The sequence below is a fragment of the Humulus lupulus genome, chromosome 6 (assembly GCF_963169125.1).
Source record: "Humulus lupulus chromosome 6, drHumLupu1.1, whole genome shotgun sequence".
In the NCBI taxonomy this organism is placed as follows: domain Eukaryota; kingdom Viridiplantae; phylum Streptophyta; class Magnoliopsida; order Rosales; family Cannabaceae; genus Humulus; species Humulus lupulus.
In genome coordinates, this window is record NC_084798.1 from 76,133,648 (window position 1) to 76,158,429 (window position 24,782).

A 24,782-nucleotide genomic window follows, 5' to 3' on the forward strand; every position below is an offset into this window, starting at 1 on the left:
GGCACCAAAGGCTTGGACACATCAGTGAACAAGGTATAAAGGAACTGCACAACCAGGGCATAATCGAGAAACTAAAGGTGCGTGCCTTACCATTTTGTGAAGCCTGCATCTTGGGAAAGCAGCACAAGATTAAGTTCACAGACGCAAATCACAACACAAAGAGGATACTTAAGTATGTTCATGCTAATTTATGGGGGCCATACAAAGTGCCTACACACTCGGGTAAACAATATTTTCTTTTTATTGTTGATGACTTTAGTAGATGTGTTTGGACTTACCTATTGAAAACTAAAGATGAATGTTTAGATCAATTTAAAGCATGGAAAACTCAAGTAGAGAACCAAACTGATCTGAAAGTTAGTACACTTAGGACTGATAATGGTTTACAGTTTGTAAATAATGAGTTTGATGCTTTGTGTAAAGATTGTGGCATAACTAGGCATAGAACTGTTGTTAACACTCCTGAACAAAATGGAATTGTAGAAAGAATGAATAGAACCTTGTTAAATAAAGTGAGATGTTTATTGGTTAGTTCTGGTCTAGGCAAACCATTTTGGGGAGAAGCACTAGCTACAGCCTGTTACTTGATAAACAGAAGCCCGAATAGGTCTATAGATTTAAAAACTCCTTTTGAAAAGTGGTATGGTAGGTTGCCTAATCTTAAACATCTCAAAGTGTTTGGTTGTACAGCCTATGTACATCAATCCAAAGATAAATTAGGGCCTATATTAGTAAAAGGTATTTTTCTTGGTTATGCTATTGGCACTAAGGGATATAGAATATGTATTGACCAAAATGGAAAACTTAAGATTGTCATAGCAAGAAATGTGATATTTAATGAACATGATTTTCCTCATTTAATCCCTGAGAAGGGTAGTTTTCTGAATGACATTGTAGGTAACTCATCAAGCAAATAAATGACAAAGACAGAAATCGAAAAATCTGTTGCAAACTCGAATAAAAATGATGTTGGGAATGAGGAAATAGAAGAGGAAACAGAGGTTTCAAATGACCAAGAAGATCTCTCTAACTATCAACTTGCTAGAGATAGAGCTAGAAGAGACATATAACCTCCAACCCGATATGCAGAAGTGGACTTAATAGCATATGCTCTAGCTGCTGTCCAAACAGAAATAGGCGAACCAGTAAGCTATGAGGAAGCTGTAAATGGGATACACAAAGACAAATGGACTGCAGCTATGAGAGAAGAGATGGAATCACTTGACAAGAACAAAACTTGGGAACTTGTTGCTAATCCTCCAAACTAGAAAGTAATTGAATGTAAGTGGATATACAAGGTGAAAGAAGGAATGACAGAGGCTGAACCACTGAGATTTAAAGCCAGACTTGTAGCCAAAGGCTTCACTCAGGTGGAAGGCACGGATTACATAGAAATTTTCTCTCCCGTTGTTAAGTACAAGACAATAAGGCTGCTTTTATCCATTGCAACACATCAAGACATGGAAGTGGAACAACTTGATGTCAAAACAGCCTTTCTAAATGGTTATTTGGAAGAAGAGATATACATGAAACAACCACCTGGTTTTCAGGTTGAAAGCAACAAGTCAAAACTAGTTTCCAAGCTCAAGAAATCATTATATGCCTTGAAACAATCCCCAAGACAGTGGAATAAAAGGTTCAACTCTTATATGCAAACAATCGGGTTCACAAGGTTAGCTTTTGATCATTACCTTAATTTTAAAAATCTGAATCTATCTACAGCAGTATACTTGTTGCTTTATGTGGATGATATGCTCTTCTTGAGCAAAGATAAGGCAATAATTAAAGGGCTAAAAACTAAACTCAAACAAGAGTTTGAAATGAAGGAACTTGGTCATGTTCAGAAAATTCTTTGCATAGAAGTTACAAGAAACAGAAGAGATTGAAGATTGTATCTGAAACAATCGAATTACATTTAGAAAGTGGTCCAGAAGTTCAATCTACAAGATGCAAAGAGTACCTTAGTACCTTTAGGAGGTCATTTTGTACTGTCCAAAGAACAGTGTCCTGTCAACTAAGAAGAAATCGAAGAAATGAGCAAAGTTCCATATGCAATGGCTCTAGGTTGCCTAATGTATATAATGGTTAGTACTAGACCAGATATTGCACATGCACTTAGTGTTCTTAGTAGGTTCATTTCAAATCCCAGATTAGAACATTGGCAAGCTCTCAAATGTCTTCTACGATACTTAAAGGGAACTTAGGATTATGATTTGGTGCACAAAAGAGCTGAAAATGAACTTGAACTAACAGGTTATGTGGATGCTGATTATGCTTCAAACAGGGACACTCGAAGATCCACTACTGCTTACATCTTCATGACAAATGGGAACTGTGTGTGTTGGAAAGCTCAGCTGCAATCCGTTGTGGCTTTATCTACCACAGAGGCAGAATTCATGGCTACTACTGAGGTATTTAAGGAAGCTATTTGGTTGCAAGGCATTTTACAAGAATTAAAGTTGCTGAATGGTAAAGCAAAGGTGTACTCGGACAGCCAATCTTCAATTTATCTATGCAAGAACCCTATCTATCATGAGAAGAGTAAACACATTGATATAAGGCTCTTTTGGATAAGGGAGAAAATTAAGGATGAAACTATTTACTTGGATAAAGTAAAAACAGAAGATAACCCAGCTGATGTTGGCACTAAAATCTTTACAGTGAGTAAGTTTAGACATTGCCTAAACTTTCTTAGTCTTGGGAACTAATAGTACATTTAAGGATCACCATCATGGAGAAGAGAATTTCAATCTTTTCAGTTGAATTTTCGGAAGGAATAAGGTAGAATTTGTAGGTTTTTATTCCTCCCAATATTCAACTAACTTAACTACTTTTATTTCAGCTTCCTAACCATTACTCTAGGTCATCATTATTTGTTGATATATATATATATATGTTTCACTGGGGCTGGTTACACATACGGATCATAAAACAGAGGAAGAGTGAGAAGCTCCAAGATTGAGATAAAGATAAGATCAAGAAAGTGAGAGAAGAGATTTGAGAAAGAGTGTGGGGTTTTGGGCTACTGTATTGAGCAATTCACTACTGTTGTGACAGTGAATTGCTCGGGTGAGAGAGTGAGTGTTTCACTAAGTTTTGAGTGATTGTTGGACAGCCACACTTGACTGTATATTTTCTCCATTGATGATCAATAAAAGCCTCCATGATGATGTTCCAAAACTGGATGTAGAAGACTAGGAAACTAGTCTTTGAACCAGTATAATCTTACTGTGTATTGGTCCATTTTTAGTCTTTGATTCAGATCTTTCTATTGTGCATAGTTTTATTAGTTATACATTTTTATAACCAGTCTATCTAACTTGTGTTTTGTGATCTTGAGAGTAAGAATTTCAACATGTTTTTACTAAACAACTCAAAATTAAAAACAATTTTTTTTGCTGTATTTTTTCTTCTTCCTGGAAGTTCATTTCTATCCTCATATACTATTATTCATATACTGGTATTTGGGCACATTCATTTATGGGTTTTGCAAACCCAGATTTAACAAACAAGAAAATACGTATAATTGTTTAGACCTAACAAAAATTAAAATACTAACAATAATCACACCACCAACAATCAGTATGTTCATCACGACACCACACATCTCCATCGCTGCGAGCATCGAGTGAGCTCTATTCGTCTCCGTCGCAACTTCAAGTGCCACCCTTGCTCGCCTGTCCGACAAGAAACCCAGCAGCCCTGATCGTCTCAACCAATTATGTCGTCTTACTCTATCCACTGAAAAAGCTCGCCCCTCCGTCGCCTTCTACCTTCAGCACTAGCTTATGGAATTGACAGGCAATGAGGTGAAGAAGAATGAGAGTATCAGAAACAAGAAGAAGAAGAAGAAAATGAATAGGAATACATCGGGAAGAGAGAAAGAAATAGGAAATAGAAAAAATAAAAATCAATTTTTTAATTTTTATTAATTAAAATATATTTTTAATTAGTTTTTTTTTATTTTAAAATCAATTTGTTTTTAATACGATTACTTTTTATTAAGAGATTTTTTTATGATTTAATTTATTACTATTTATATATATATTATAAATCGTATTTTTATTATTTAAATATTTAGAAGTAAGGGTATTTGAGGTATTATGAAAAAATTATTGACCGAATTAGGCTTTAAGGTGCCATTTTTGAATAATTTTATAAATAGATGGTACTTAATAAGCATTTTTTGTATTAGAGGGTACCAAATTTGTATTTCAATGAAATAGAGGGTACCAACTAAGTATATTCCCTATTTATATTAAGGTATTTATTTAAAATTAATATTTTAAGATAAAATTAATTTTTAATTAACTAATATTTATTTTTGGATTAATATATTATCTGAAATATTAATTGTTGTCCGTGTTTTGATCATCCGACACGTGGAAATTGAAAGTAATTAGCGACAGGCCATGGAGTCCTCGAGATGCGAGTTCCTTGATGTAGTCCAGTTCGGTCAAATCGAGGATGTCTCCAAGATAGGCTATGTCTCGAGATCTTCTCTTAGTCGAGGGTGTCTTCCAGGGAGACCACATTTCAGGCCAATCTCCGAAGCATGAATACCCACAGGTGAGGCCATGACCCGAGGTCTTCCCTCGGGGAGAGGATTTCTCCAAGTGGGATCACACCCCGAGGGCCCCTTCACACTTGGCCATTCTCCAAGTCTAGAACTCTGGTCCTCGGACTTAGGAGTAATGCCAGGTGTCAATCATTACAGGTGTGGGCCTCGAAAGAATCACATGATAACTTTTGCTGACCGTTGATTAGTGGCGTCGAGTTCGTACACTCGACAATCGACATTTCCCACAACGCTGCTTGACATGGGCAAATGTGCGCCGCACCCTGACATTCACAGATATGTTCCCCATAAAGTTGGTGTGTGACTTTCTGTAGTGGGGCCCGTAGAATCCATGTGGGCCATAATGTTTATTTTAACACAACCCTTTGTGTATTAGCTTAACATTAATACCCTGATATTACCCTAGCCTCTATAAATAGGGCTAGGATATCTCCTTGTAAAGGGTTCATTTCTTTAGAGAGAGAAACTCGGTACATAGTGCAATATATACACTAGATGAGAATCACCATTGAAACTTGCTACCTCAATCTTCAAGCTAAATAATAGAGACTCGTGGGCTAGGGTTCTTTTATAACCTGAACCACGCAAAACCTTGTGTCTTTCCTTGTTTATCCTTTAATGTCTCAAATTAAGTTGGCAGCGAAAAAGGCAATCAACATTAATTAAACAAACAAATGAGAAAATCAGGGAAAAAGAGATAGTGGCTCACGCCACACTTAGTGCACAGTTGTAACTGATCAGTTTTATTTTAAATAAAATAAATATTGATTACATTAATTAAATATCTTTATAAACCTGAAAGATAAGATACTTTTAATATATAAGTTTAAGAAGTTGTATTGACTATCAGACTTTCTCAAGAAAGAAATGATAAAATTTTCTAAACTTGAAATTCTAGAAATTTCTATAGCCTCCCTATACTCAATTGTCTCTATATCTCACGTGTTGAGTACATCTAGAGAGTCTAAATCAACATTTTAATCCTACGTGTCCACATACGTCCTTGTGTGTCTGAGGATTGACTTGGAATGCTAAGGTGTGAGCTTTCAGAAATGATAGGAAGATTGTTGATTTATATGAAAAGAGATTCAAGGACACTTGTTAGGCTACGAGAGGTAATCTCTATTCCTTTTATGTGTAATTCAATATGTCCATATATGTATGGTATTGACTGGTATTAATAATTTTTTAAAAGATCTTATTCCACTGCGTATTCTTATTTTTCTAATTTAATACCAACACATCACTCATTTCATCATGATCAAATTTCCTATAATTCCAGACATCATTAATCCTAGGAGGGCCCAGAGTAATATGAAGCTCTTCACCATGCCAATACCATATTTTATTACTTTTGTCTATGTCGTGGAAATATAAGTACTCTTTTATCATTGTAACAATCATCTTTTTCATATTTCCACAATTATTACAAGGACACCAAATGTAGTTTGGATATTTGGCATGATCCAAACTAAATTTCAGAAACGGATCGACCCTTTTTATATATTCTACGGACAACCTATCTGCTGACATCCATTCATTTTCCATATTGTGACTATTTGTTTTAATAAAAAATACAAATTAAGAAAATAAAATAAACATACAAAACAAAACTTAGTATAAAATAATATACATAAAATCGGACATCATATCTCCTAATTTACTACCCTAGCCATCTATCACTATCAACACAAACAATTCAAACAAATCAAACAACACACACATTTTCAACCATATATCACCACATCACACAATATTCTTAAAACTTTTACTTCAATAAGACATGTTAGTTTCCAACCTTCCTTTATCGTTGCAACACAAAAAATCCCCACAACCTACTTCACTATAGATGAATATCTAAGATATTCAAACTCCACTAAAGTTATACAGTTTTTATTCAAAATAGCAAAAGATTGAAAAAATTTTTTTAAAAAAAATCAAATACAACATACATCTTGCAATTAGCTACCAATCCAATGCTTTAAGACCAGTAGAAATATAAACCTAAACATTATTATCAACATTATAAAAAAATAAAAATGTTAGATGTTGACATTTAATTTTAAAATGTGCATTAAATATAATTTAAATAGTAAATAATGATGATTCCTAGAGATCTTATACCATGTGTTTCAAACCACTAATTTATTTGTTTTTAAAAGGAATCACTAATTTTTTTTATAAATCATAAACATATTATTCTATAATTATTAAAGGGAAATTTGAGTTTTAATGCAATAAGTGACACTACATTTGAAAAATACCCTATCCCTATAAGACTCTTGTTTTGGTGCTACTAATGACGTTACTACCCAAAATACCCCTGGCATAATTTTCTCAAACTCTCCGTATTCTCTCCCAAAATACCCGAACCAAGCAAACTTTTGAATCGATAGGCCTCGATTGAATCCGTAGAACCCAACCTTCATTGTCTTCCACGACCACGAACAAGGGCTCCAAAAGGGTTGGACTTGACGATCGGAGAAGGGGAGGGAGAAAACGTCGAGCAAGCCGACCAAACTTTTAGGAAACAACCTCAAAGAAAGCGAAGGTGAGGGATTTCGTTTTTAATCTGCAATATGTGTATGTGCTTGGTTTTTTTTGTTGATTTTTGTTCATAGGATAGATCAGGGCTGGGAATGAAGAAATCTGGGTTTTTTTTGATATTTTTCATGAAACTCGATAGAAATCGATAGGAATCGATAGGACTCGATAGTATAGGATAGGGACTGGATTAGATTGTGCCTCGATAGGCCTCGATAGGAATCGATAGGACTCGATGATACAAGGCTTTGGGAATTTTTAGAACCTACCTCGATAGGAATCGATAAGACTCGATGATACACGACTTTGGGAATTTTTAGAACCTACCTCGATAGGAATCGATAGGACTTGATGATACACGACTTTGGGATTTTTAGGACCCACCTCGATAGGAATCGATAGGCCTCGATAGGCCTCGATATTACTAGACTTTGGTTTTTTTTGGCCTTACCTCGATAGGCCTCGGTAAGACTCGATAGTAACCCAATGATATTATTCTTTGTGATTTTGGAACCCACCTCGATAGGCATCGATAAGACTCGATAGAACTCGATAGTTTCTGCCTCGATGGGACTCGATAGGCCTCGATAGTAACTGCCTTACCAGATTGTTTTACATTTTTAACATTTTTTTTTGTTTTTTTTTTTCCAAAGGCGTGACCTTATTGTGCCGTTGGAGAAACACTTTCCTGGCCGTGTCACTTATAGGGGTAGTGCCTACTTGGATACCCTTATAGAGCAGTTTAAGAGGCATGGTCTTATTGAAAAGGCACAGGCATGCCCGTTGGGACAGTTCTTTAAGGCGAAGCCGTTTAGTTTTTCTGGGGTTCTGCTGCATCAGCTAATGTTGCGTAAGGTAGAAAGTAAGAAGCCTGAAGAGGGTTAGTTCTACCTGGGCAACACTCTGTGTAGATTTGGTATTGCAGAGTTTGCCTTAGTTACCGGGCTAAATTTTGGGAAATCACCGTCCCCAGATGAATTGAAAGAGCATATTTCAAGTGATCGAATCATCCAGGAATATTTTAATGGTGATTCGAAGGTTAGTTTTGGTCAGTTGGAAGATGCATTGAAGGCCTCCACAAACCCAGAAGATGCATTTAAGTTGGGTTTGTGCTATTTGATAGAGGGGGTACTGAATGCCCAGAGAAGACAACAACGATATAGGGAGATTCCCTGAGGATGGTTGAGGATATTGATTACTTTTTCAAGTATCCTTGGGGGAAGTTGTCATTTACGAAGGTTAGCAAAGGAGTTCAAAAGGACATGAAGAAGCAATTGAAACACTACGAGGGGTCAAGCAAAAAACAGAAGGAGGCGAAGTATAGTTTTAATTGCTATGCACCCGCGCTTCTTTACTGGGCTTTTGAGGCCATGCCTTCTCTCGGGAGCAAGTTCGGTGAGAACAGTGGGAATCAGATTCCGAGGATGCTTAGCTGGGCTACGAAGACTGATATCACTATTTCGACAGCTCTGTTGGTTCCTATATTCGCCAATCGTCGAGTAAGTTCCATTTTATCTTGTTAAATGTCACAAATTAATTGATTAACGATTTATTTTATTAAAGTTTTTCTGACACATGTTATTCAACCATGTAGTTAGTGGCATTTTCCATGCTGAACCCACGTCCCAGTGAGGTAGTCTACTACAATAGCCTCCCAGAAGTTGATTCCAGGTTATTCCCTGAGTTGGAATCAACTGTGGGGGAGGCTGGGACTGCAGTGGATGAAGTAGTGGTACCTGATAAGGAGGCAGAGAAGCTAGCAAAAGTTGCAAAGGAAGCCTCCATTTTTTATGAGGATGTCCCGAGGGTTGAAGAGGGCACTTCACAAGCCTGTGCAGCTTCATCTAGTCAGGTTGCCCAGCCTAATTACGTGCAATTGATGCAGAGGCTCAAGAGGGTTGAGGAGGGCCAGGCAATCTTACTACAGAATCAGACCACGATCATGGCTCAGTTGGCGTAGCTGCTTTCACTGGTCTCAGGTCGATCCACCGACGTAAAATTAGATACAGAGTCTGATATCTTGCCTACAGACTACGAGCGCGGTGATCAACCCTCCACTCCACAGGCCCAAACATCTGTAGCTGCCAGTGATGCTAATAGTCCCAGTGTACGAGTACTGCAGCCCGAGGAGGTAGATGGCCTTGAAGTTGTGAGGAAGAAACGCAGGCCCAAGCGTTTTGATGACTTCATCGACCCAAGAAAGAAGATCAGACTAGATAAACAGGGGCTAGTTGTTGAACCACTGAGGAAGTGTAACCCACAGCAGGAGAAGAGCTTCCATAAGTGGATCATCGGGAAGATCGACAATAAGAGAGACCGGAACGTTTATCCTGGGACACATGGTGTGGCATGTTTCTTACAGTTGCACACAGGCCAGACTTGGCTTTGGGATTCGGTATGTAAATTACATTCATGTTTTCAATTCAATCTTAAAATATATTGATGGTACTAACGAATTTTTATGTTTTTTAGCATATTGATGCCGCTTTGCACATGCTACGCCGTCGACGCCACTTTTACCATGCTGCCTTTTGGCAGGATGCTGTGATCATGAACACCACCTTCCCCCAGGTGTGCCTAGGTCATTGGAATCATTTCAGAGAGACCGGCACTAAGTATACATGGGACGACGATGTGTTGAGAATGTTGAACAGCGATGATAATCAATTCCTTGTATCATGGAAAAATGTGAGTGAAGTATATTTTGCCTTGCACGTCGAGAAAGCCGCACATTGGATTGCCATTGAAGTCTCCATTCCAACATGGTGCATCAACATTTATGATTCCAGCCATAGCGTGCCCAGTCCCACTCTGATGGAGGAAGCGATCAAGCCTTGGTGCTTATTGTTGCCTTCGTTGTTATGGTGTTCTGGCATGTTTGACGACCATGAGGACCTCCAGGTGTATCCTAAGCAGAATGCAAAGATTTTTTCATATTGTCGTATTCCTCCAGAGGAGTGTCCTCAGACTAAGACAAGGTATTCCCCTATTTAATTAGTGTATTTTGAAATCTGAAAATTAAAGTTATTTTTATCTTCTATTGACACAAAATCGATTATATGTAGTGGGGATTGTGGTATGTTTGCCATCAAACATATCGAGCATCTGGTTGCCAGGCTACCACTCGATACTGTTATCGATGAGAACATCCAGCATTTCAGGACCAAGTGGTGTGTGGACCTATTCTATCATAATTTGGCCCCGTGATGCTCTTTACATTTTTGTCTTACACATCTTGTATAGTATAGCATATAGTTAGTTTTGTATATTATTTTTTATCAAACAATATTTTTTGAAAAAGTTATTAAATAAAAAAGTACTAAATTCACATAATGTGTCTGCCTCGACATCCAAACCAACAAAGTATTAGGAGAAGTATTCCATATAATAAATGCAGCAAAATCAATTAAATAATTACATAACAATATTTTAAATCCTAGCCTTACATGACTTCCTATTGTGCCCACTACCACCACATCTGTTACACTTACGTGGCTTGACAATCTTTTCCCCGCGTGAAGCATAGCGATTTGTCTTTCGCCTACCCACTTTCTGTTTCCTGGGCCTTCCTACAGGGGTTTTCTCAACGGGGACGTCGACAACCGTATCTCTGATGTGATCAAGGATTACCCATTCATCCTCGTTCCCAACAGGGTAAATAGTATCTTTATAAGTGTCCTTCAATGCCTCGATTCTATAGTAAGGGGAACACAATGAGTAAATGTTCATGCTTCTTTTTCTGGCTGCAGCAAAAGCATGTACACAGGGTATCCCAATGGTTTGGAACATGCCACAAGAGCATGATTTTGTGGCCAAGTTCACCTCACCATCACCATTACCATTGACCACAAGAAATTCGTGATGACCAAGGACTTGGCCATCTAAAAAAATTGCTTTATCACCTATTTGCTTCAAATCCTTTTCCATCTCAGGTGATAACACAGTTGTTGCTTTTGCAGCTCTTTCACGTCTATCTGCAAACCAAGACTCAAGAGTGAATCTTATGAATTCAAGAAAAGTGGCGACTGGAAAGCTCCTTGCCTCCTTGGTCTTATTGTTAAAGCTTTCTGCGTAGTTACTCGTCATGATATTGTATCGGTTACCAGGAAAATAAGCGCTACTCCACCTTTCAAAGCCAATTCCCTCTAGATATTGAGCAATGAGCGGATCAATTACCTTAATCTTTTCAAAGAACTTGTGAAATTTCATTCTTCGAAATGCGTACGCTGCACACCCCATGATGTCTTGCACGTGGTCAGTTTTGAATTTTTCCACAACATTAATACAGATATGATGGTAACATGCACCGTGATACGCATCTGGGAACACAAGCTCCAAAGCATGATTAATGCCTTTATGCCTGTTCGATACAAAAGCAAGGTTCTCAACGTCCCCTATGGCTTCCTTCAATTTTCTCATGAAATAAGTCCAAGAGTTATGGTTCTCACTGTCCACCAATGCAAACGCAATTGGAAACAACTGGTTGTTTGCATCCAACGCAACAGCACAGAGCATGTGGCCACCATACTTATTCTTCAAGAATGTGCCATCCACACAAATTACAGGACGACAGTACTGGAAAACATGCCTAGAAACACCGAGGGAAAAGAAGCAATACAAGAAACGACCATCTTCTGCTACAAAATCAGTAATTGTACTTGGGTTCTTATGCTCCAACTGACACAGGTATCCAGGTAACTTGGAGTATGATTCCTCAGGTGTCCCTCTGACATACATAAGAGCCTTTTCTCTGCATCTCCACGCCTTCTCATAGCTCATTTCGACCCCAAAATGGTGCTTCATGCCCTTCCTTATGTTGTTTTCCATGTACCGAGTACCATCTGTAGAAAATTTCCTCTTGATTAGGTGCCCAACAACCCACGGTGATGCTTGACGGTGGTCCTTATCTCGAATTTCTTGTGAGCAAGTGTGTACTTCGTTGTTTACAGTAATCTCGAACATTTCAGATCACAAATTTTTCTTACCCCTCAATCTCCAACCACAATCAGGATCCTTGCAGGTAATGTACCACACATCAGTCCCATATTTCTTCACCATAAACTCAAAATTATTCTTCATCGCAAATATGGATGCTTTGGTTTTCAATTCAAGCTTGTTCTGAAAGAACTTCCCAAGGTGCAATTCTCCTGAAGCTTTGTTGGTTGAGGAATGATGTTGATGTGAGGCCTCTATATCCTCTTTGGTGAACATGGGAGCACTCCATATTCTACGATCTTCACCTAAGTCCAATGGAGAACTCCATCTAAAACTATCATCGGTTCTACTTGGACCTGGACGACTACTGCTGGTCCCAGGTGTTTGCCAGTCTTCTATTTTGCACTCCTGATCTACCATAACATCTGAACTCTGTGTTGGAAAATCTTCCCTAACATCTGGCCCACCAAGATCTGTTGCATCAGCAACAGGATCGTCATTGACATAAGGTTCGTAGCCATAGGGATCGTACTCCGCCGTGGCATGCACATATGACGGATCTCTAACCGGGAAATCATCATGGACTATGACATCTAGATTTTTCTCGGGAACACATGTTCCAACGTCACCTTGAGTTCTTTTGAAACCATGACATGGAGGAGAAATGTTCTCTTCAAATTGAACTTCTTTATTAACGCTGGTAGAAGTCGATGCATTTATTACACCTCCCTTCTTAATCAATGTCACAAATAGAGGAATGAGCTTCTCTACAGATTTCGATGCTAACCCAATGAATGCACGCACATGGCTATCATTTTTTATAATGGTAGGTTTGACGAATTGTGATAGGCATGTGTACGGGACCTCAATTTTCAAGTCATGCACACATTTATCCACTTCAAGCTCATTGTACAGAATGTCAAGCAGTTGCTCATATGTCACACCTTTATCCACGGGCAGAACTTGATTTTCAGCATCTCTGAAAATCCAATCCCTATTTTCGAGTTCCCAAACACCATTGAATGCAACAAATACGAAAACAGTCGAATCTGCAACAACAAAAAAAAGGTCAAAAAGTTAAACTACAACATAAAACAGAAAATATCGATTTCTATCGATATATGTCGAGTCCTATGGAGGTCACACATATCAAGTTTTATCGAGTACAGTCGAGGACTATCAAGGTAAACAATCCAATAAAATTCTTATACACCTATCAAGTTTTATCGAGTACAATCAAGGACTATCGAGGCAAAAAATCCAATTAAACTCTTATACACCTATTGAGTTTTCGCGAGTATATTCGAGCTATTAAATTCAATTAAACTCTTATACACCTATCGATTTTTATCGAGTACAATTGAGGACCATCGAGGTATTAACATCCTAACACTATCGAGGCATGTCGAGGTCCATCGAGGACCATCGAGCCAGCATGCATGCAACACATCGAGTCCTATTGAGTTTCATCGAAACTCATCAAGGCAGGAAAACAATCTAGAAAAAAACGCACGAAGTATCCAAAATTCATTCCGACAGTGAAAAATTGCAATAAAACATGAAGGCATACACAGATCTGTTTGAAATAAGACAAGTAATGTAACCAGACAAGTTTCCTCACTACATATAACAAATATATACTTACCCATATGATTTTTTCCCCTAGATCCGAAATCCAAAATGAAGTTTCTTGACTTGAAAGGACTCACAACTTGCCCCTAGATCCGAAATGCAAATTAATGGTGGCTGGCGTTTTTTGTGTGTACGGGAGTTTGAGAGATAGAGAGGGAAAACATAAGAGATAGAGAGTGAAGACTATGAGAAAAAGAGAGGGAAAATTATGCCAAGGGTATTTTGGGTAGTAACGTCATTAGTAGTACCAAAACGAGAGTTATATAGTGATAGGGTATTTTTTAAATGTAGTGTCACTTATTGCATTAAAACTCAAATTTCCCTTATTAAATAATTAGTAATAAAAAGAATAATATTGATGAATGTTTCTAGAATATTTTACGAGAACTACTCTTCACACTTGTTGTTATCTCTAATCTTTTCTTTGACCTGATTCCATTGAACCTAATTACTTTTTCTCAACTATTTATTCTTTGACCCTTTTTCATCACCCCAACAATGAAATTTCTAGTTAGGAAACTACAAGTGTGTGTTTTGATGACAACTTTTCAAAAAAGCTAGCTAGCACTTTCATTTTTTTGTTAACTAGTGCCATTGTTTAATGAGAAAACAAAACTAAAAACAAACACTTTTTTTCAATAAAAAGATATTCTTCAATAGTATCCAAAAATAAAAGGAGAATAAAATATGAAGAATTATCATATCATATATTATTAGAATTAAACCAACCGCAAAAAAAAAAAAAACTCATAATACAACAATAAAAATTGTAATTAGTTGAAAAAAATAAAGAAATATATTCAATCAATTACTATCTACTATAAAAATAAAGATTTAAAGAATGTGTTTCATACATAACTATCTATTATATACAATTTGTGTAATTTTTGGATTTTTAGTAATGAGAACTAAAAAATTTACCAAAAAATTAATTTAACATAAATATATTCAAATAAAATACTTACCCACTCAATATTAGAAAACAAGAGACTTCAATCTGAAATTGGGGATTTCAAATTTATTCAAATCCTAAACACATACACTAACTAAAATTAAAGACAATAAACATATTTTAGAGAGAGACTTTAAATACTAAATGAATGTAAAACATTATTAATAAAAAAATGAAAAATAAGGAGAAAATATTTGTTGTCCTTGCTGCCGCTGCTGGTTACCTCCACTGCCGCCGCCACCGTGGGCGAGAAACGCAGTTGTAAAGAATGTCGTGGGCAAGATCGCCTAGCCCCAGAACCCCTGTAGAGCCGCTGCCGTGGCCAAGAAACACTGGTGCTGTTAACTTGACCAGTGCAATTGCCATGGCTGAGAAACCCTGGCATCGTTTCCTTGTGCCGCCGATGAGAAACTCTGCCAAGAATATCGCGGCCGAGTGACCCTTGAGTCATTTTCTCTCTTCTATTCTTTGTGTGCTGATGAGAAAAATGATGAATCCCTAATCTCTACCTAAAAGCCCCAATTCGAAAATAATAATAATTTTTTTATCCTTTTTACTTAATTTTTGTTCACTTTGGGCACTCTTAATACTCTTTTAGGACACTCAAAGTGTGCCCTTAAAAGTTACAATTCAAAATTCCTTACTCTAGTCATTTTAGGACCCACATGTTTATTTAGGACACTCATTGCGTGTCCTAAAATGTGGTTTTTATGGAATCATAATGAGTGTACTAAAAACTCCATAAACTTTTTCAAGGGCCTACATTTAGGTGTGTGTCTTAAAAATATAACCTGTAAAGCACACAATAAAATCACGACAAGATTATTTGTATAATAATCATTTTAATGTACCCATTAGAATAATTAATAGCTGGAGGGGAAATAGTATCGAGGTGCAATATCCTCCAATGGACTGTCGTCAGTGTAAAGAGAAAGATGGAACCGTCAACCCTTAGTCTCGTCAAGGGGCTAAATGCCACCTGATCCCCCAATCGCCCCCTCTATTTATTTAAAAAGGTTACAAATTTTTCTTTTTGATTTTTTTTCCAGTATGCTGCTCCACGAGCAAGGATTTGAACCAATTTGTATCTATTTAGTGAACAGTCTACTAGTTTCTTTGATCCCACAAGGTATTCCTTTTCCATTTTCTTCCAATAGTTCAACCTATCTATACATGATCAACTCCTATATTTATTAAATAATAATTCAGACCATGTGTTTTAAAAAATAGATAAAAATAGTACCCTAGTCCCGATTTCGGTAAAAAAAAACTTTCAAATATAATCTTCCCTTCTAAACTCGTCGACTAGATTCTCTGTTTTTTGATCCCATTGCATCACCAATGACCCAAGAATTGATCTTATAATTGAAAATATTTTTACTAAATCGGGTCTAGGGTACTATTTTGATTCATTTTGTAAACACACATGCCCTGAATTGTCATTTAACAAAACACAGAGGTTGATTGCACATTCAAAAAAAGCACAGGTGCCAAAATAGTATTTTCCATACATTATATATAGGTGTCGTGTGTACACAGAGTTTGACTGTTTAACTATATTAGAAATTATAATAACATCCATCTTCTATCAATACCAAAAGAATGCCATTTCGCGTCAGTTTAGAATCGATGCTATTTCTTTTCTCGTTGGTTTTGAAACCGTGCTTATTTTGGCAACATGTTTGGTATAGGGAGACGCGATAGTTTAAAATCAGTACTATTAAGATCAATTGCGTCAGTTTTGCTTTGTTGCTAAATATATATAAACAATAAACCCATCAATTGCCATCAATAGTAGAAATAATACGAACATCGCAAGAGTATAAACCTAGAAATTTCCATCTATAACATAAATAATACAAACGATAACAACAACGACCCAAAATAGATGATATACATAGGAACTTAAGAACAAAAACAAAACATTAATACAACAACACAGAAAAACAAGTTTTCCTCCACCGCGAGCTCACCACGAACCACCACCACCAACAAAACAACAACACAGAACAAAAACATAAAAGAAAAACTAGATCTGAGCCCACCACAAACCCTCGACCTGACAATCCCTGTCCCATAGCCCCCCGACCTGACCATCGTGAAGCCCGAGCCTCGCACATACCTAGAGCCTTGCACGCCATCCCCAACCCTAAGCCTCACATTGCCTGTCGACCTGCAGAGCAGAAAAAAAAGAGAGTAAGATGGGGTTTCAAATTCTTCACTAAATACAAAACTCCCAAATTAGATTTACTCCACCACTGTGATAGAGAAGGACAACTTACCCTAAAAACCCACTACCACCACCGCCTCGAACCACCACAACCGACACAGAAACACAGAAAGAAAGAAATACTAAACTTGAGAGAGAGTTAGAGAATTAGAGAAAAGTGAAGTTAGAAAAAGAGAAAGAGAGAGAGAGAGAGAGAGAAGAAATAAAGAATGAAAATGAGAGAAAGTTTGAGAGATTGAGAGAGAGAAGAGGGGGCGGCGAGCATAGCATAAGAGAGAGGGAGAAATAGTGATAGAGGGAGAGAAAGAGTTTTGAGTGTTAATGGGCTTCGACCAATGTTTTTTTTTATTTTGTAAATTTATGCTCATTAGCGTCATTGTATAATTGACACTAATGGGCCTTCTCTTTAGCAACAGTGTGTACCAATGCTACTAGTCAAAATTAGAGACGGTTATAAACCGACGCTAATGGTAAAAATTAATCAACAATGTTGGTGCCAGTGCAAAACCTGTGCCAAAAAGTGATGCTAAATCTCATTTTTATTGTAGTGTATCTAGAATAAACTTACTTTTTCTCCAATCACTCAAATGTGATTTGAAAAGTATCATGACCGAAAATTTTGTACATTGATTAGAGGTAAGTAGAGTTGTTTGTTATTTAATAATTTATTATATTATTTATTTTTTAAAAAACTATAGACAATGTTGGGTAATTTTTTTTAATATGTTTTTGTCTTTTTTTTAATAATATATGACATAATTTATTTATTTAAAGTTTATATGACAATTAAAAAAATATAAATTAATATATGTTGTGCATTGCACGTTTTTTTCAACAATTATATAATATATTTGTAAAAGTATATTTTAGCGATATTTCTTTAGAGTTAGTTTTTTTAATCATATTTACTATATTGAAAAAAATATTTCAAAAATATGACTAGGATTTGATACTAAATATTTACTATATACCATAAATATTTACCACAACGTAAATATGACGAAAAAAATCATAAAAATATATATTTTATATAAAAAAAATTATAATAGGTGTAGATTTCTATAAATTTTACTTTGAATACTCATTATTTTAATTATTATGTATAATACAATCATCTGTAGTTCCTAATTAAGGATGAGTGAAATTATTATTTTGCCCCACATATTTCCTATTTATCATCAAGTTCTATTATAGCATTTTGCACATTTAGTATCGTATTTTTTACAAAATATAACTTGGGATACTTTGTTATCAATTATTTTCACTTTGAAATTAGTTAAAAATGTTCCTTCCACTCGAATTTAGTATATATATATTTTTTTATAATAACTAGTTTTAATGAATTATAATTTTTATAAATTTTGCCCAAGAGTTTTAATGAATTAAGTTATTTCTAATATTTTAAAACTAAAAAAAAATATTTCAAAAATACATTGATACGTGGCGTGTTCTATTTTCTTTTAAAATTCATTGTTATTTTTCTTTCTTTATATTTTCTTCTTCCGCACCTCGCCCTACATGAATTGTTCAATTTTCTACACTAAATTTAACTAAAAATAAATTGTTCACTCCAATACTAAATTTTACTAAAAATAAGCTATTCAATCCCCTTGGATATACCAATCTATTTAGAACTTAGGCTCATCCAAAATTAACTTTAGTAACCTAAAACACAGAGCGAACCCATATTCTCAATTGAAGTTGCCGTGTTCGTGAGTCTTTATGAAGTCGAGATTCAAATACATTGTTGGTATTGATTGTGTAAATCATAGTGTGCAGCGGAAGAGTGGTAATAAAATTTTTACCAATACCAAAGTCAAGATCACATACATACCCCTACATTAAATCAAGATTCATAAAATATAAAATCATACATCTCGTAGCCTATCAAGAATCATTGCTATCTTTTCGTCAAACAATAACGATCATCCAATCCAATGAGAAAACTTTTAGATTCACACCAAAATATTTCAATCCATGAGGATATTATAGACATGTAGGATATTATGGACAAAATTTAGGCTCTCTTGATATACTCAACACATGAGATCAATAGAGGTTTGGAGAAGACAAAGGCTCTAGAGAGTATTGTAGTTTTTGAGGTTGTGAGAAGACACAGGCTCTAAGCATGTGACACAAATGTGCTTATCCGATTTTATCTCATTTATTTATTTAATTAAAAAGACATTATATTTATGCATTAAAATAATATAATATTTCATAAATACATAAATATAAATTAATTCAAAATTAACTTTTTATCTTATAATTTAAATAATTTATTATCATAGAGTAAATTAATATTTTTCTCTCTAGTTAATTAATATTTAATACAACTTGTATATAATTTTTAAATGAAACGTATTAGTTTATTTGATTAATTAATTAGTAATTAGTTGATTACTTATAATTATCACATAATTACTACTTTGCCCTGAAAAATTAATTCATTGACAATTAAGTCATTTTTTCCTTTTAATTTGTCAACTATATTCACACCCTTGACTCTGTGTAGTATAGAGGTGACTAGGAGACCGTGGACCTATAATACTAAGTTTTAATAAACCAGATTATTAATTAAACTTTTTAATTAAATATTCATATTTATTAATTCCATTAGGGTATATAACCATTTGGTATGCTGTGTTTATAATAATATTCATTTGGTATCTTGCATTTTGAAATCATACATATTTGATACCTTGTATTTTGAGATCATATATATTTAGTACCCTAAACACAAATTTAATTCTAATTATGTTTGTTTATTATTTTTAATTTTTAATTTGAGAGTAATTTAATCATAGTATAAAATTTGTTGACTAAATTTGAGCTTAGAGTTCCATTTATACTGATTTATAAAAACAAAGTACTCGATATTATTCTATAAGGTACCAAACCTATACTTTACATTCTATTATTCACTTGTAAACAATAAATTAATAAACTAGTTACACGTTAGTCTGCAAAAGGAAACGAGCTTCCAACTTCCAATAGAAAAGGTTGGAGTCTCTATCTATAGAACATACACGACTAACTATATCAATGAGCCTCCAAGACAAGTATTGTGCTTAATTATTTTGAGAATATACTGTTATAAATTAGAAGGTCCTATTCACATAAACAAGAGTCTATGGTTTCTCAAGAGTAAGGTTTATATGCATATGATTAGCTTGTGACGTGGCTTGCATTCTTATTGGTAACAACATATGATTTAAGAATGCAATCATCTTGTCCAGTTCTATATAATAATATCACATGAAGTACCTAAGCCTCAATGTCACTATATTAGTTATCCAGATTAATATCACTATATTCTTGGTAACATTCCGGAAAATATGAGAGTACAACTGAACTACATGAATTTATTTAAACTCATTGTCAAATTAGAGATAAACAAATTCATTCTCAACTTCAAACAAATCTTGTTACATCTGTGAAACAACATGGAGCAAACTAGATAAAATAAAACTACTATTTTTGTTACATGATTGTACTACATAATTTTATATTCATAGAGCAAACTAGATAATATAAAACTACTACTTTTGTTACATAAGTGCATCACATGATTGTACTACATAATTTTTTTTTTAATTCTTCAAACTATTTAGGACTATTCTATTTGGAGTCTCTCATAATACTGTACTTTAAATAAATGCATGTTAGGATTATCGATGAACATTATTTATTCTTATTATTTTTGTTCTTTTAGTAAAATAATTTGTTGATCAAGAAAAAATCTTCATTATTCTCCATCAAGCCTTTCTTGTTCTTGAGCAAATTGTTAGAATATTTGGTCTGCATTAAACATCAGAACACATCAGCAAAGTTACATTTTTTCTTCTAGTCATGTCTACCGTTTCGCCAGGTGAGTCTGCGTTTATTTCTTGTATTTTTTAAGTTTGATGAAAGTTGTAAAACCCTCTATAAATATGTCTTATTATCTCAGTTGTTTAATAGTGAGAAGAGAACAAATTTCATTTGTATATAATAGGAGCTATTTCAGAGAGAAAGAGAGAGAGAGCTTGAGAGAGAAACACTTGGGTCTTGGGTGAGAGATTTCTTTGTACATGATCAAGTGTACTTGGGGTTTTGCTTGGGTTCAAGGCATTGTAATCCCTCAAGTGTAGAAGTTCTCAAGTGGTGACAAGTTGTAATCTCCATTGCTGTTTCATAGTGCAGAGAAGAACATCACAAGGGGAGTTCAAAGAGGATGTAGGCTCGAGTTTATTTGGGCTGAACCTCTATAATTCTTGTTGTTGATTTTATTGTTTTTCTTGCTGATTTTTCTATTGAATTTGTGCATGTTGTGTCTACTGGTTTGTTGATTTTGTGTTTGTAGATGAAGCTGGTCTGAGGAAGGTGAATTTCCTAACTGTGGTATCAAGAGCAAGGTCAATTGGCAAAGTTCAGCTTCAAGGTCAAAGGTGACAAAGAATGGAAGAACTGGTTGAATCAAGTTCTTCATCAGAAAGTGACACATAAAAAGTTTCAGTCAAGAAAGAAGACCAAGAATCAAGTTCGAAGGTTCAAGAATCTGTTCAAAGTCTCTTAGACTGGAGTTGTTGAAACAATATGAGTAATATGAAGCTTTAAATAGAGATGTTTGATGGTAATGGAGATTTTAGAATTTGGAGAAGGAAGATTAAATGAATGTTGACTTCTCAAAGGTTATTGCGTGTTTTTGAAGATCCAATTTCATGGCCTGAAGGTACTACAAAAGATCAAAAAGAAGAAATTGTCGAATCAGCCATTGGGATTATGATTTTTCATTTCTCGGACTCCATCATTAGAATGGTTGATAAAGAAAACACTCCATCCAAGATTTGGAAGAAATTAGATGAGTTATTTCGGCAAAAGACTCTCACCAACAAAATCTTTCCTAAGAAAGAATCTTTTGATTTAAGATGAGTCGTAGCAAGAGTTTGGAGCAGAATTTGGATGAGTTCCTAAGGATGAACATTAAGTTGGCTAACTCAGGAGAAGGAGAAGCTTTAAGTGATGAAAACCAAGTAAGTATGGTCGTTTAAGGAGGTCAAAAGTGCTATCAAGTATGGTCGTACATCAATTACTTTAGAAGAAGTAATTTTGGCATTGAAGTCAATGGATTTAGAGTTAAAATCAGAAAAATATTCTTCATCAAACCTTGGAGAAAGCTACTACGCAAGGGGTCGATCACCACACAAAAACTCAAATGGCTATCATGGTAAAAGGCACAGCAAGAACAGAGGAAAATCTGGTTCTAGGGGTCCAAACAATTCAAGGGCATGTTTTCATTGTGGCAAGCTTGGTCACATGAAGAGAGATTGTTATCTCTGGCTTAGAAAACAAAAGGGCAGGAGTTTCGTCTATGAAAACGCTAGATCCATCTATGAGGGAAAATCTTAACATATGGATTTAGCAAATATTGGAGAAGCTTACAATGATGTTGAAGCTTTAATTGCAGCAATAGGAGAAAATGAAAAAGATTGGATCTTGGACTCTGGGTGTTCATACCATATGATTTTCAATAAGGAGTGGCTTCAAGATTTCAGAGAGTTGAATGGTGGTAAGGTTATTGTGGGGAATAATCAATCTTACCAAGTAATTGGAATAGGCTCAATCAACATCAAAATGTTTGATGGTGTCATTCGAACATTGAAGAATGTCAGGTATGTTCCTAATTTGTCTAGAAATTTGGTGTCACTAAGCGTGCTTGATGATGCAGATTATACAGTAAAAATAGAGCGTAGAACCATGAAGATTTGTAGAGGTTCAATGGTAGTTCTTAAGGGAATTAAGAAGGACTCTTTATACTACCTAATTGGTGAAACAGTAATTGGCAGCAACACTTTAGCTGAGGCACCAGAAGATCACAAGGAAATCCTATGGCATAGGAGGCTTGGTCATATAAGTGATAAAGGCTTCCAAGTGTTAAAGCCACAAAGCTTACATGGAAAGGATAAGGTGAGCAAGGTAGATTTTTGTGAGATTTGTGTCTTGGGAAAACATCATAGATTGGCTTTCAAAGTTGGGCAACACAATTCAAGGGGCTTACTTGAATAGCTACAGGCATACTTATGGGGTCCAGAAAAAATTCCAAAAATTGGAGGTAATAATTACTTTCTTCTATTGTAGATGATTTTTCTAGAAAAGTATGGGTGCATTTATTGAAACATAAAAATGATGCTTTTGAGGCTTTTAAAAATTGGAAAGTTCTTATGGAAAATCAAACAAATAGGAATATTAAAATATTGATCACCGATAATGGATTAGAATTTTGCAATGAGATTTTTTATTCATATTGTAGAGAGAATGGTATTCAAAGACATAAGACTATGAGATTAACACCTCAACAAAATGGGGTGGCTGAGAGAATGAACCGAACACTACTTGATAAAACTAGATGTATGATGATTAGTTTAGGTATACCCAAGGGATTTTGGGGGGAAGCTATAATGACAGCTACATATCTAGTAAATTGATGTCCTCATATAGCTGTAGAGTTTAAGACACCTGAAGAAAATGGTCCAATGAACCATCAAACTTGTCACACTTAAGAGTATTTGGGTGTGTTGCTTATGCACATCAAAGAGAGGGTAAATTAGATTCTAGAGCAGTTAAGAGTGTATTTTTGGGTTACCCACAGGGAACTAACGGTCACAAATTATGGGTTAAAGAAAACAAAGGTTACAAACTTATAATCAGTCGTGATGTTATATTTAAAGAAGATTGTTTTCTTTGTTTATCTCAAACTAACATTCCTGTAGGTCAAGAACAAAATAGTACTAACAATGCAGGTACAGTAGAGACTTTAGTTCAGATGGAGACAAGAGCACCCAACACAAATCGGGTGGAAGAAAATAAGTTTCACCCCAACTCGAACTCCAGCTGGAATGCAACCAGAACAAAGTGTAGATGCATCTGAAATACATGCAGATCTGACTGCGTCATATCAGCTTGCAAGAGACAGAGTTAGGAGAGAACCAAAACTAGTCCAGAAGCTTACACTTACAGTTTGGGATGACATGATAGCCTATGCATTTATGTATACACTTGAGTTAGATAATTCAGAACCCAACTCATTAAAAGGTTCAGATTCAAAGCATTGGATTGATGTTATGAATGAGGAAATGAGGTATTTGTACAAGAATGATACTTGGACGCTAGTTAATAAACCCAAAGACAAGAATGTATTAGCATGTAGATGGTTGTTCAAAGTAAAAGAATGTATGAATGATCAAGAACCAGTGAGATACAAAGCAAGGTTGGTTGCTAAGGGCTTCACTAAAAAGGAAGGAGTGGATTTTACAGAGATTTTCTCACCAGTCATTAAATATAAAATCATAAGAATCATTTTATATTTGGTTGCCCAGTTCAATCTGGAACTTGACCAGATGGATGTAAAAACTTCATTTAGAAGAGACTATTTACATGGGGCAACCAATTGGGTTTGAGATGTTCAAAGGCCAAGATAATGTTTGTTTGCTCAAGAGATCGTTGTATGGCCTCAAGCAATCACCTCGGCAATGGTATAAACATTTTGATGGGTTCATGATAAAGCATTGTTTTAAAAGAAGCTACTATGATCCTTGCCTCTACTTCAAAGGAAAACAATTCAAAGATGTTGAGTATCTATTATTGTATGTGGATGATATGTTGCTGATTAGTGACAAAAGGGACAAGTTGAATAAGTTGAAGGCTCTTCTCAAAACAGAATTTGAAATGAAGGGTTTGGGCATGGCTAAAAATATTTTAGGTATGGAGATCAAGAGAAATAGGGAACAACATACCATCTTCATCACTCGAAAGTCTTATGTTGAAAAGGTTCTAAAAAGGTTTTCTATGAAGGGTGCTAAAGCTTTCAAACAGCCATTGACAAGTCAATATCAACTTACAAATGTTGATTGTCCTAAAACTGAGTTTGA